Source organism: Dipteris shenzhenensis, chromosome 9 (assembly GCF_047967505.1).
Source record: "Dipteris shenzhenensis isolate YYH24624 ecotype China chromosome 9, Dip_SZ_1.0, whole genome shotgun sequence".
In the NCBI taxonomy this organism is placed as follows: domain Eukaryota; kingdom Viridiplantae; phylum Streptophyta; class Polypodiopsida; order Gleicheniales; family Dipteridaceae; genus Dipteris; species Dipteris shenzhenensis.
The window spans coordinates 15,094,709-15,106,513 of record NC_141604.1 but is presented as its reverse complement, the minus strand read 5'-3'; the positions used below and the strand labels follow the sequence as shown (position 1 = coordinate 15,106,513).

Genomic DNA, 11,805 nt, shown 5'->3' with positions numbered 1-11,805 from the left:
GCCATTAAAACTCTGAGGTATCGTACTACAAATTCCAAGTTCTCAGATTTATTCCAATTTTTGACAACTTCTCACCCGTCGGATCTGTTCTAAAGGCCGACTATGTCTGACTCATCATATTTATTCCAAAGTGATGCTCATGTAGAGGGCCAACCTGGAAAGATTGTTTTCTGAGCAAGAGTTGTGGGAGGGACTTGATAGGTTTGAAAGATTGTTTTCTCTGGGGCCTCATGGTCTAACAACAAAGTTCTATGTAGAGTTTTGGAGTAATCATTAAGAAATATTTCTTGGAGATGGCCGATCGGGCGATGCAGAGAGGAGTTCTTTCTTAGGATGTCAATGTGGGGCTAATGAAGTTATTCGATAAAAGGCAAGACAGGCTAGAAGTCAAGGATTCGAGGCCAATTAGAATGTTGAATACCTCCTACAAGATTATGGCAAAGTGTTGGCTATGAGGATTAGCGAGATCTGTGCTAAGCTTGTGGATAGGGAGCAGAATGGTTTTGCCAAGGCTAGGGATATTTTTGAGAACGTTCTGAATGTGTTAAGAATCTTGGATTTATTTGCAGCCTCTAGGCAGAGATGTATTTTGATGGGGTTTGACTTTGATCAAGCCTATGATAGAATAAAATGGGATTTCATTCGGGTGGCATTGGAAAGGTTGGGGGTTTTTGTAGGATGGTGGGAGCATTATTTGGGAATGCTGCTGCAATACTCTGTCTAAATGGGGGTATGGTGGGAAGATTTGAGCTTAAAAGATCTATGGGGCAAGGGTGTCCCTTGGCACCCTTGTTGTTTGCCATCTGTACAGTTCCTCTTGTGCATATGATTAAGAAAGGGGTGGCTTTGGGAGAAATTAAAGGGGTAATGTTGCCTTCAGGGAGTCATTAGTGTCCTCAGCTATTTTGTAGATGATATGGTGGCCTTGCCTTTGGAATGCAGGGGGAGTGTGAAGAATTCGTTTGATGTGTTGCAAAACTTTTGTCGGATTTCAGGTTCTGTGTGTAGTTCGGAGAAGATATTTGGGCTGAGGTCCAATCCGGGGCCATTGCTTGAGTGGCTGACGGATCTGCCTCCTGTCAACTGGGTTTAAAGAGGTGTGGTAATTGGATACTTGGGAGCCATTGGGGATGGAGACAGAGGTTCGATTGGTTTAAAGAGAAGGTTTGGAAAAAAATGAGAGCATGGCACGGGAAGTGCAAGGGTGCTGATAGTGGAACATGTGTTGTCTGCATCAACCAATTACTAGCTTCGATCTTGAGGTTTAAAAAGGAGCATTGGTTGGAGGTAGAAGAAGAGAAGAAGAAGAGAGGATGCTAAGGTCTTTTATTTGGATGGAGGATAGAAACAATAGGAAGTGGCATTACGTTCCTTGGGATGCTATGAAGTTGCTGAAGGATACAAAGAATTTGGCGTGCAGGCTAAATGGATACCTAGGGTATTTGACGGCAGGGTGTCTTGGGTGGTTTGTGGAACATGCTAAGAGCAAGAGTGTGGGTAAGTGGACGAATATGTTATGGTATGACTTGGTATTCTCTTGGTTCCCTTTGAAAGTATGAGCCCGATTGATGCTTGGAAATGGTGTGGAAAACTGATGAGATGGGAAGGTAGGTCGGGGTTAAGGGGGATGCAAGTCTAGTTTTTTTTGTCAATGTGGAATGTTAGGAGTGAATTGGTTCTTAACGTAGGGGTGGGGGTAGGATATAGATAGGATGCAGTATTACTACTGAATATGAGCAAAGTGGGAATGTGTGTGAAGGATCTAAGTATGGCTCTAGGCTAGTTTTATAACTATATATGGTGTTGTCATGGGCAGTCTGCCCTTCTTTGTTGTAATTTTGCTCTTTTTGTAAATAATAAGCCGACATGTTCGGCAAATTTTCTCTAAAACGGAAGTAATCTCGCTGCTTCTTAGAAGGGACTGCTATAATGTGTTAGAGATCTATCTAAAATCAACTACTTTTATCGTAATAGAAACTAAGGTTCACACCAAAACTCGGAGAGGAGGGCGGTCAAACATCAAAAAAATTTGGACCATTTCTCGATTTGTGCGTGTCATCCTTGCGCAGGGGCCATGCTAATCTTCTCTGTATCGTTCCAATTTTATCAGATGTCTCCGAAGAGACATGAGCGAGGCGGGGTCTCCTGGTCTTATAAACCGTGTTTGCACGCTGACTCAAGTCTATGTGGGATAAAGGGGCTTGCTCCTTCGTACACGTGGCGGCACCAGCCAAGTTCTTCATGTCTTTTTTTTTTGCGTTCATCAGAAACGTCGGACCACAAGCATGCAACAAACGGGTCAGCACACAGACAGCTGCATCTTCTTCGACTTCTCTTTCAACCTTGCGCTATTGATTCTTGCACAGATAGCATGGAACGCTCAATTCCGTATTTTCTTTTGGCATATTCCGCATCCAAACACGGAGATTAATCACCCAACATGCGTCGTTTTCCCCTTTTTATCTCCTGCTTTTGCACCAGGGATGCGACACCAGCAAGGAGTCCGCACCAAGCAAGCCACCTTTTCCATTCAAAGCATCAGACTAGACTTTCAGCAGCCCAAAGCCACCTCACTTCAGCCCCTCTGTACCACACCAGATCCGCCCCCTCTCCACCATTGTAAACAGCCCGTTCAATGCAGTAATACAATGTTCCATGGACAAGTTCGTGGTCAGAAACTCCTCACCTTCGCTGATGCAAGAGTTTATCTCTGTCAGTGCAGCCAAGAGAGCTCAGCTCACACTCCACTAAAGAAAAGGTGGACCTGACCTGACCCGGAATGCAGGATTCTGTCAAGAGCAACAAGAAGGCGACGGAAGCTACTTTGAAGGGGTCTCCAATTGGGTAGATAGCCGGACTCTCCCATACAGGCAGCAACGGACATTGTTCTACATGCTCGCTGGTGGCACCACTTTGAAGTTCAATGGACATGGCTTTTGGTTCCTATGGCCATCACCGCTAGAGAACCCTCGAATTGAGCTTCTCTTGGGATCTTTGCTACCCAGCAAGCATATGCTTATTGGCTCAAAAGGCCACGGAGGAAGAGTTGGAAATCCAGTTAGAGGACTTGCTCTTGCTTACAGCAGGGTCATATTGCCCAGCCATTCTCCATACACACCTTCTCTACAAAAAGTAGGCCATGATGTGCTAGGGCTACCACGCTCTCAATTGTCAGTTTTCGATGCCTAAGATGGACTATATTTCTGGGATGGCTCAATGGAGCTAAGATGGTTTAACAAATGACTTGAAGAGTCGATGCCATCAGATTCGGAATCGCAAAGAGACCAAGGTAGGCCTACCTCCCTCCATCTCCATCATTGAAGATAAGAGTCCAGCTGTCTCTGGCTATTATAACGAGAAGGGCCAGTATGAGTTCGTGGTAATGCCCTTCAGATTCATCAGTGGTGCAGCCAGATATTTCTCAAGGTACAGGTCAAAACCTTTCAACTTGTTGATGCTCCGTCAGACTTCCTAATACTGCAGCCAACTGCTGCCCTTGGATGCTCAGCGGTGATTTGGTTCACTGCTCCTATCGCTGCCTCAAACTGAGCTTAGCTCCTGGAGGGTCAATGGTGCTCACATGAATCATTGGGGTCTGTATAGATGAGAGGGACTCCGTCTGTCCGCCCAGAATCATCACACACTGGCCAGTCTGTAAAACAGCTGACTGACAGACCCTATGCTCTGTCAAAATGCCGACTGATCTGTGGTTTTGACAACAGACCGCCCTCTTTGGCCCATGCAAAGGTTGGGTTTATAAGCCCCATGTATAGGCCCTTGTTTGGGATCCCATGTGCCCCAGCGTCAGCCAATTAATAGAGATGTTTTGGAGCATCCAAAGGGATCTATAGCCGTGGCTGCCACACAAGCAGGCAGCAAGCTTGCTCCCTAAGCAGTGCGATAGCAGACAAGTAGCACTGAATTTGGGCCCGTCTTGTCCAGTTTAGGCAGCATGTCAAGGGGGTGGATCAGCCTCTATCAGGGCTATCTCGCCTTGCTAGGTAGGTCTACAAGGGACCGCCGACTGTCTAGCGGACAGCAGATCGAGTATACAGCATCCGCAGCGAAAAGCCCCAAACCCAGTAGCAAGCACTTGCAGCCCATGGGGGCTCCTCTCTTTCTAGCTTTCGGTTAACTCAACATGTAAGCAAGCCTTCCACTACTGAAAGTAGTGCTTATGACATGAGCATGCTTCAGGTGAGTTAGTAGTGTGGCTAGTGCCTGCTACATTGGTATTGTATCGTTGCTTACAAGTAGCTGGCATGCTTCAACCCAGCGACAAGCAGCTGGCATGGGCCAGATTCAGCCATGGGGAGCAGGGTCGAGCACTAGGGATGCGACAGCAGCAAAGAGCAGGCTTCAGTCCGCACCAGGACCAAGAGACATGCCAAGAAGGCCCTCATATAGACCATCTGATACATCTGATAGGTTGTCGGTGGTAGGGCAGTACATAAGCTTGATGATGCCCTCGATAATGAGCTCTCAAACAGAGTGGTAATAGACCTCAATGTGCTTTGTCCATGCATTGAACACGGGGTTCTTTGTGATGGCAATGTACTCTGGTTGTTGCACATGACAGTCGTCGTCTCCTCCTGAAGCACGTCCATATCCTCCAGAAGCTATCTGAGCCACAATGTCTCGCATGCTGCCGTGCACCTAGCTCTGTACTCCACTCTTGTAGATGAAAGGGCAACTGAGGGTTGTTTCTTGCTTAGCCCTGAGATGGCCCCTGATGCAAGTACAAAAACCGTAGCCCGTGGTTGATCGCCTGGTATCTGCGTCACCTGCCCAATCAAAATCACAGAATCCGCCCAACTCCACCCTTGTGGTATATGTGATGCCATAGGTGGATGTACCCTTCAAGTATCGTGATACCCCTAAACCTGACCTCCAATGATTCTCCCTGGGTTGGGCAGAGAACTGATAGAGCAGCCCTATAGCATAGGAGATATTTGGCCTGGTGTTGCTAAGGTAGAGCAAGCTGCCCACCATCCTCTGATACTGTTTGGCATCCTTCCTTGTCTCCTTTTTTACCTTGGTCTTCCATTCTTTAAACTTCTTGAAAGCTTGAGATTTCCTGGACAAGAATGCTAGAGTCCTCGTGTCCATTATGTGGTGTGCATTTGGAACTTTTAAAACTTATCGTTGACCTACAACCGTTGGTCTCTAGTAGACAAAGAGTTACAAGATTCTTATAGAGGAAGGAGTTTGGTAGCCAAAAATTGCACTTTGTACCTTGGGGAACCAATTTATACTCCCAGTAAACCCAAGTCATACGACTGAAATCATCAATCAATAAGAGAGAGTAGCTTGAACTTGCGAATGAGTTTGTTGACATGGGCCCACCTATGTCAGAATAAACCGACTCCAACGGTTCCTTCGTTCTTGATGTGGCCTTTTATGGGAATCTTTCCCAGTGTTACTTGTTCTCCAAGCAAGCTCTCTAGACTTTGTTAGTGCTTGCAATCGGTGGAAGTCCATCCACTATGTGTGACTTTTGCATCTCTGTCAGAGTGCCATAGTTGACATGTCCGAATCTCTCATGCCACAACTACTAGCATCCATGGTCCATGGTCACCATTTAAAAAAACTAGATCATCTTGTAACATGTCCTCATTTTGCTTGTAAAGAACTAATCAAAACCAATCTTGATAACTAATTAAATTACCAGAATGTCAATATTAACATATCCATCTAAGATAACTAAATTTTCCCCCCTTGAAAAAGACTTCTATTAAGTATGAAAAATACCTACGTGAGCAAGCTCACAGTAGAAATACATCATGTTGTACATGAGCAAACCCTCCTAAAATAGGGAACAGAAAACTCAAAATGATCTGAAAAGAAACCAAGGTTGAGGCTGAAAGTGCCATCTCAACCCTACTGTAGTCTCTAAGAAAAAGGGAAACCCCTCCATTCTCTAAGGAATATAACCCTCTTGGCTAAGGCTGCTCGAGAAGAACCAATTAAATTAACCATTGCCATATAAATTAACTAAGATAACTAACTAAATTAACCATTGCCATATAATCAAAATCTTCTTTAGCTTCTCTCTAGTCAATGCCTTTGTTTGTCTTGTATTTGATGATTTAGTTTCTTAGGTGCTAGCATCAATCATCTATTTCTTGGAGGCAAATTCCATACAATTTTCCCTCTCTCTTGTTATCACTTGTGTAGATATGAAGTACCATGGGAAATTAGAAAGCTTTGATTTTTTCAGTAAATGCATGGTAGATGGCAACAGTGGGACTTGCAATTTTCTCTCCAGCTCTTGCAGTATTTTGGCATCTCCTATATCCTTTTCTCTTTCACCAAATGAAAGATATACCTTAAATGTAAACAACATCACAATAGCAATCATGTAAGAAGTGAAAACCTAAAAACACTGTGCATTTCTTGAAGTAGTAAACAACATTGTGACATAGACATATTAAGGACAAGGACTATGCTTACCTAAAGGCCACCCTATTTGATATGAAGTTAAGCTTTGATAACTTTTGAGGGGTGCATGTCCTTTTCTTCCCACTTTGATATCTACTTTACCATGCTTGGCTCACATTAATGTGGAGAACATGTCCTTTTTGCCCTCAAATTTGATACTTTTCAAGTATTTCTACAATGTACAGCCATGAAGTATAGCTACTGGATGAAGCATGCTTGATACTGTACACAAGTTCTTCAAGACCCCACAATAACAAAATCTAAACTTTTTCAAGGTATAACTCTCTTGCATTGAGCCATATATGTTGCGCACACAAGAATGACTTCAATTTTGCTAGGAAACTTTTCTAGATTTGAGAAAAAGGCAGCCACTGCAGTGAATGATTTCATAATGAAGGAGCAAAACATAGCTACACTCTATCAAGTCTCCACATCAAGCATATGATACATGTCTTTCATTACTCTATTTGACTCTAGTAATGATAAGAACATCAGTTTTTTTCTCCATTCTAAATTACTAGGTTTATGATCTTAGGTTTCTATAATTTCACAATTGTATCAGGATTGTCATACCAAAGGGAAAATAATCTTGACCTCAACACCAGGCTTAGGACTAAGACAAATCAATACCTGCAAATCCTTGATGCTAATACGTGTTAAAAGCAAAGTCTCTATGTATGAAAATGAAGCCTCCACAAATTGCACAAAGGCTACATTGCCCATCCTATTTGAAATCCATTTTAGGATTAAACCACCGATCAACCGGCATGTGACCCATCTCCTAGAAAAACCAAAAACATATTCCGACACGGAGCATGTTACTTGCCAAAGCCAGCAAATAGCATACACAATGAGCCTTTCTATTTCTTTTCTTAGTTCCAAGGGGATATTACTTGCTACATTATTCATTTCTCTCTTTCATTTTAAATTGTATTCAATTTTTTTGAACATAATCAAGAAAGGTATCAATGCAAACCTTATTGAAATATAAAGTAAGTAATATTTTACCTGCAATACAAGATGTGCGATGTAGCTGATACAAGAGACACTATGCCTTTTTTGCCTTCTCTTGTTTTTCACTCCACTTCTCTACTTTGGTGGACTCCTTACAAGCCAAGGCACTTCAAGTCACATTGCATATGTTATTAGGATTGATAAGGGTGTCACTCAAGCTTGGCTTGATGAGAGCATGTTTATTAAGTCTGCAAGGAAGATTGTACAATGACACAACACAAAATTAGCCCAAAATTAGTTGCTTAGTTCAATAGCCTTGCTATAGATGTAATTGCAATGAGGGATTGAGATTGTCTCATACAAGCTCACTCTTGGACGTCTAGACAAGATTGCAAACTTGTTTATCCTCCTTGAATCAATCAAGGTAGACATGACCAAATTTGTCTCCCTATATGCCTCATCCAGTGATGAAAGCCATGCCATTGATCTCTACGATTGCCTCCCCACACATAGAATAGTTTCCTTAACATGAAGTTCATCTCCGTCTCACTCAATGAACCATAGCATGGGGACCATGCTTCGAAGCATCGTTGCACGGATAATTCCCATCTTCCGGAGCATCACCCCAATTCCCATTCTCCTTCCATCCCTCCCGAACAGAATTTGGCAGGGTGGACCTTTCACTCCCTTCGCCATAGTGCCGCGGGATGCCTTCACTTGGGACTAAGAGCACGGGGAAATAACAATCTCAGCAAGGGCCAGACATAAAGATTAAGGGGCCCCTACTCATCCTTGATATCCTTCCACAAAGGAGCCATGAATCTCTAATTGTATCAGACACAATTGTTTCCTCTCCATCACATTGCAAAGGGAAACAATAAATGCACTTTTCTCTAGTACGTTCTCATATTGAAAAGTACTTTTTAGTGAAGCAACATCACTCTTAAGACCTCTAACCAAGCTACATAAAGAAATCAAAGGACACTTGTTTGAGCTCAAAATTTTTCACTTAGACATGTTGCCATCTCCATGAATTGACTAGATGTCAATGTCAATCAATGTCTATCAAATCAAGACCGAGGTTTTGTCCTCCTCAACATTACTCCCAGGAGAATGTTTACCTACCACAATAAGATTATCTAGCTTCACATTCTAGCAACCATATCCTGACTAGAAAGGGCCTCAAGCAGCTATCCACTGAAGCATCATTTTTTTTTGTCCCTCCCCCCCACTCCGGGGGAGACTATGTAGGAACTCTTTCTCTTAACTTAAAAGAACTCTTATTTCCACCTCTCATCTTCCTATTAAATAAAAAACACAACCTCAATAGAATGTATAACAAGTGAAAATTTCTTAAAATTGGAAACTTATTCCCAAACTTTAAAATCAAAATCTACTATCAAGAGATATCTAGCAACATTTTAGAGAAATTTAAACCATTTTTAATGTATCACGTAAGGCTTGAAGAAGAGAGCATCAAAATAAAATCCCACATCCCAAAATTCATTATCTTGCTTTTACATGTATGGTATGGTTCTTCACTTAATTGCATTTACATGTGAGGATGATAGAGAAGACTTGAATCGTATATTAGATATTATTTGTATTCGACATATGTATATAAAAAACATGTTAGCTAGGCTGGCTGGCGAGTAGTTTCTTTTTCTAGTATTTCTGCTAGGATCAGTGATGCTTAGTTAACTGATTTGTATGCTTGCTTTTTTCAAGCATGGTTTTTTCTCTAGGGGAAGGGGGGGGGAGTGTAGGGACATTGTAAAACCAAATACCCTTATAGAACATATGGTGTGGCCTTTTAAAAACAATGGCATTCAGGACTCATATGTGGAGTGAGATATACTACTAAGATTAAATTTATGCACATGAACTCACATGTTCAATGGCATGCAGAATTCAAATTTAAAGCATGCAAAATTAAATTCAAGGCATGTAGACCTACACATCTAATGAAATTTCCTTGATATATTTATGGAATAAATGCCCTTATGCATTTAAGGCATGTTGCCCTTGGCATACCATTGTGATTTCAAGGCATCTAAACTTTGAGATGTCAATGGAATACCAAAAAATAAATATAGTGTATGCTAACATGCAACAATTACATTAACTTGGACTGTCTTGCATTGCCTTATATTTGGGTGTGACCACATTATTGGATCAAACATGTGACCCTCTCAAAACTAACTTTTTTGGCATGCCCAAACGAGTGCATATGGACTTGAAATCTAGTCCATGCTAACTTGTGCCAATTTCATGTTGTTCTTAAATAGGTTTTCTCCTTTGATGCCTTGAATTCTGAAAATGATACAACATATTTTTGGAAATTTTGTCTTTATACAAACATTTTCATTTAGGGAAAAAATGGCATAATAAATTTATGATCTATGAACTAGCGTAGCATGAGGACTCTTATGTACTTGCAAATTTTCCTTATAAAGTTGAGGTATTTGGACTCAAATGTCGAATTCCATGCCAAAATGATGGTTATGCATTTGAAATATAGTGCATGTTAACTAGTTTCATGATCTATAATTGTATTGCTCTTCTTAGCTTGTATTTTCTTGTAGAAATTTTGTGACCAATAGATAATTTGTTGCAATGTCAATAGCTTTAAATAGATTTAAAATATAAATGTATGGCATGAGTTTTGACATGTCCTAATGCATGTGTGTCATTTTGAAAAATAAAACACCCTTACAAAATATATGGCCTATGAAATTTGATGCATGGAGATGGCATGAGGAATCCAAGTACTAGAGCTTCTCACTACCTGATAGAGAATCACCAAGAAGCTCTTCATTGCATTGGCGTCGTTTAGTGTGCTCCACATCCTCCACATGAAGTTTCTCTACAGGATCTTCTTGTACCACCACCTTGTTCCTTCCTTACATCCTGATTAGCACTAAGACAAAGAGCAAAGGCCACTCCTTCCACCTCACCCTCTGAGTTGGACTCCTCGGAGCTACACCTTGTCTCTTCTTCTTCATTGGTTAAGTCAGAGCTTGAACTCTCTGATGTTGAAGACTCCTCCTTGACAACTTTCTTTTGGCGGCTTCTGATGTTGTAGTGCACCTTCTTATCATTTCCGTGCAAAATCTATTCTCCAGTATCCCACTTTTGAATAGCATTCACCTTGCATAGCCAAGGCCTTCCCAAAATCAATGGATAGGCACGTGCATCTGGTTTGGTAGGGATCACCTGAAAAGTAGTCGGCACAGAAATTCCACATACATCCACTTCTAGATTCTTCACAACTCCCAACGTCTTAACGTTAGTGTTGTTAGCCAATTTGATGCGATAAGGAGAGGTAGTACTAGAGTATTTTAAATCAGCATCTATCATGGTCTTCTCACTCATGACATTAATTGATGCACCTCCATCAATGTACACATTAGAAATCACTTGACCATCAATGATCACATCAACCACAGGTACATCATCACCAACATCTATATCTACCTTTTGAACAATAGGAATGGCACTTTTCTTCTTCTTCTTCTTTGACACTATTGTGCTTGCTAGCTTTCCCCATTCCTTTCGTAGTTTTGGAGACAAAGCAAGTAATTGACCAAAGGTGATATGAGCTTCCTTTTCTTTAAGGTCAGACAACAAGTCATAGCTTCCAATTCCTTGTCCTAAAGGAAAGTCTGACTGGCTAATTCTCCTTCTAGATGCCTTCTTTTTCTTACTATGGTGTTCCTCTTCCTGATGTTTCTCATCTACTTCTTCCTTGCTTCCTTCTTCTTCTTTTGCTTTACCACGCCCCCGTTTAGCCATCATTACCTCTCTTTCCGCATCCCCTGAAGAAGCTTCTAACAAGGATACTTGTTTTTCTTCTTTCTTTCTCAATCTAGGACACTCGGGGTGATAGTGACCTTTTTCATTACATTCATAGCAAGTGACCCCACTCCTATCTCGAGGCGTATCTTCACTCTTTGGTGCTCTAGGTTGCCGTGCATTAACTAAATGCAATTTCAAATCAGCAAACTCTGCCATCAATTGGGAGATATTATTATCTAACTCAGAGGACTTTGGTACCTGAGGAGTGCCCATTACCTCCACCTTAGAAGTTGAAGCTGTTGAAGACACAAAAGAGAATTTGATCTTTAGAGAAGCTTCTTTCTTGGTCGCAATGCGAAGTGCCTCCATGCATGTTGTTGGATCTTTACTCATTACTTTTGAGCAAAGACGAGGCTCCAAAGCCATAACAAATTTGCTCATCTTTAAGTGCTCCATCCTTGAGAAACTTTGAGGGGCCGATGATGCAGATGCCACAGCTCGTAAAGCTGCCCTTTCATACTTTGTCCATAAAGTTTCATATCGGATTGCCAATGCAGAGACCATCTCACCCTCTCCTTGATAGAACCAGTCCAACTGCAACATCATAGCATT

At 41.7% G+C, this 11,805-nt stretch overlaps 1 non-coding gene across 1 annotated transcript; it reads right to left on the bottom strand.

Moving 5' to 3' along the window:
- Positions 1-2,023: 2,023 nt before the first annotated feature.
- Positions 2,024-2,126, bottom strand: LOC147898258 (U6 spliceosomal RNA). Its single transcript, XR_015541615.1, has one exon. It is a non-coding gene; the product is annotated as a U6 spliceosomal RNA (small nuclear RNA).
- Positions 2,127-11,805: the final 9,679 nt, after the last annotated feature.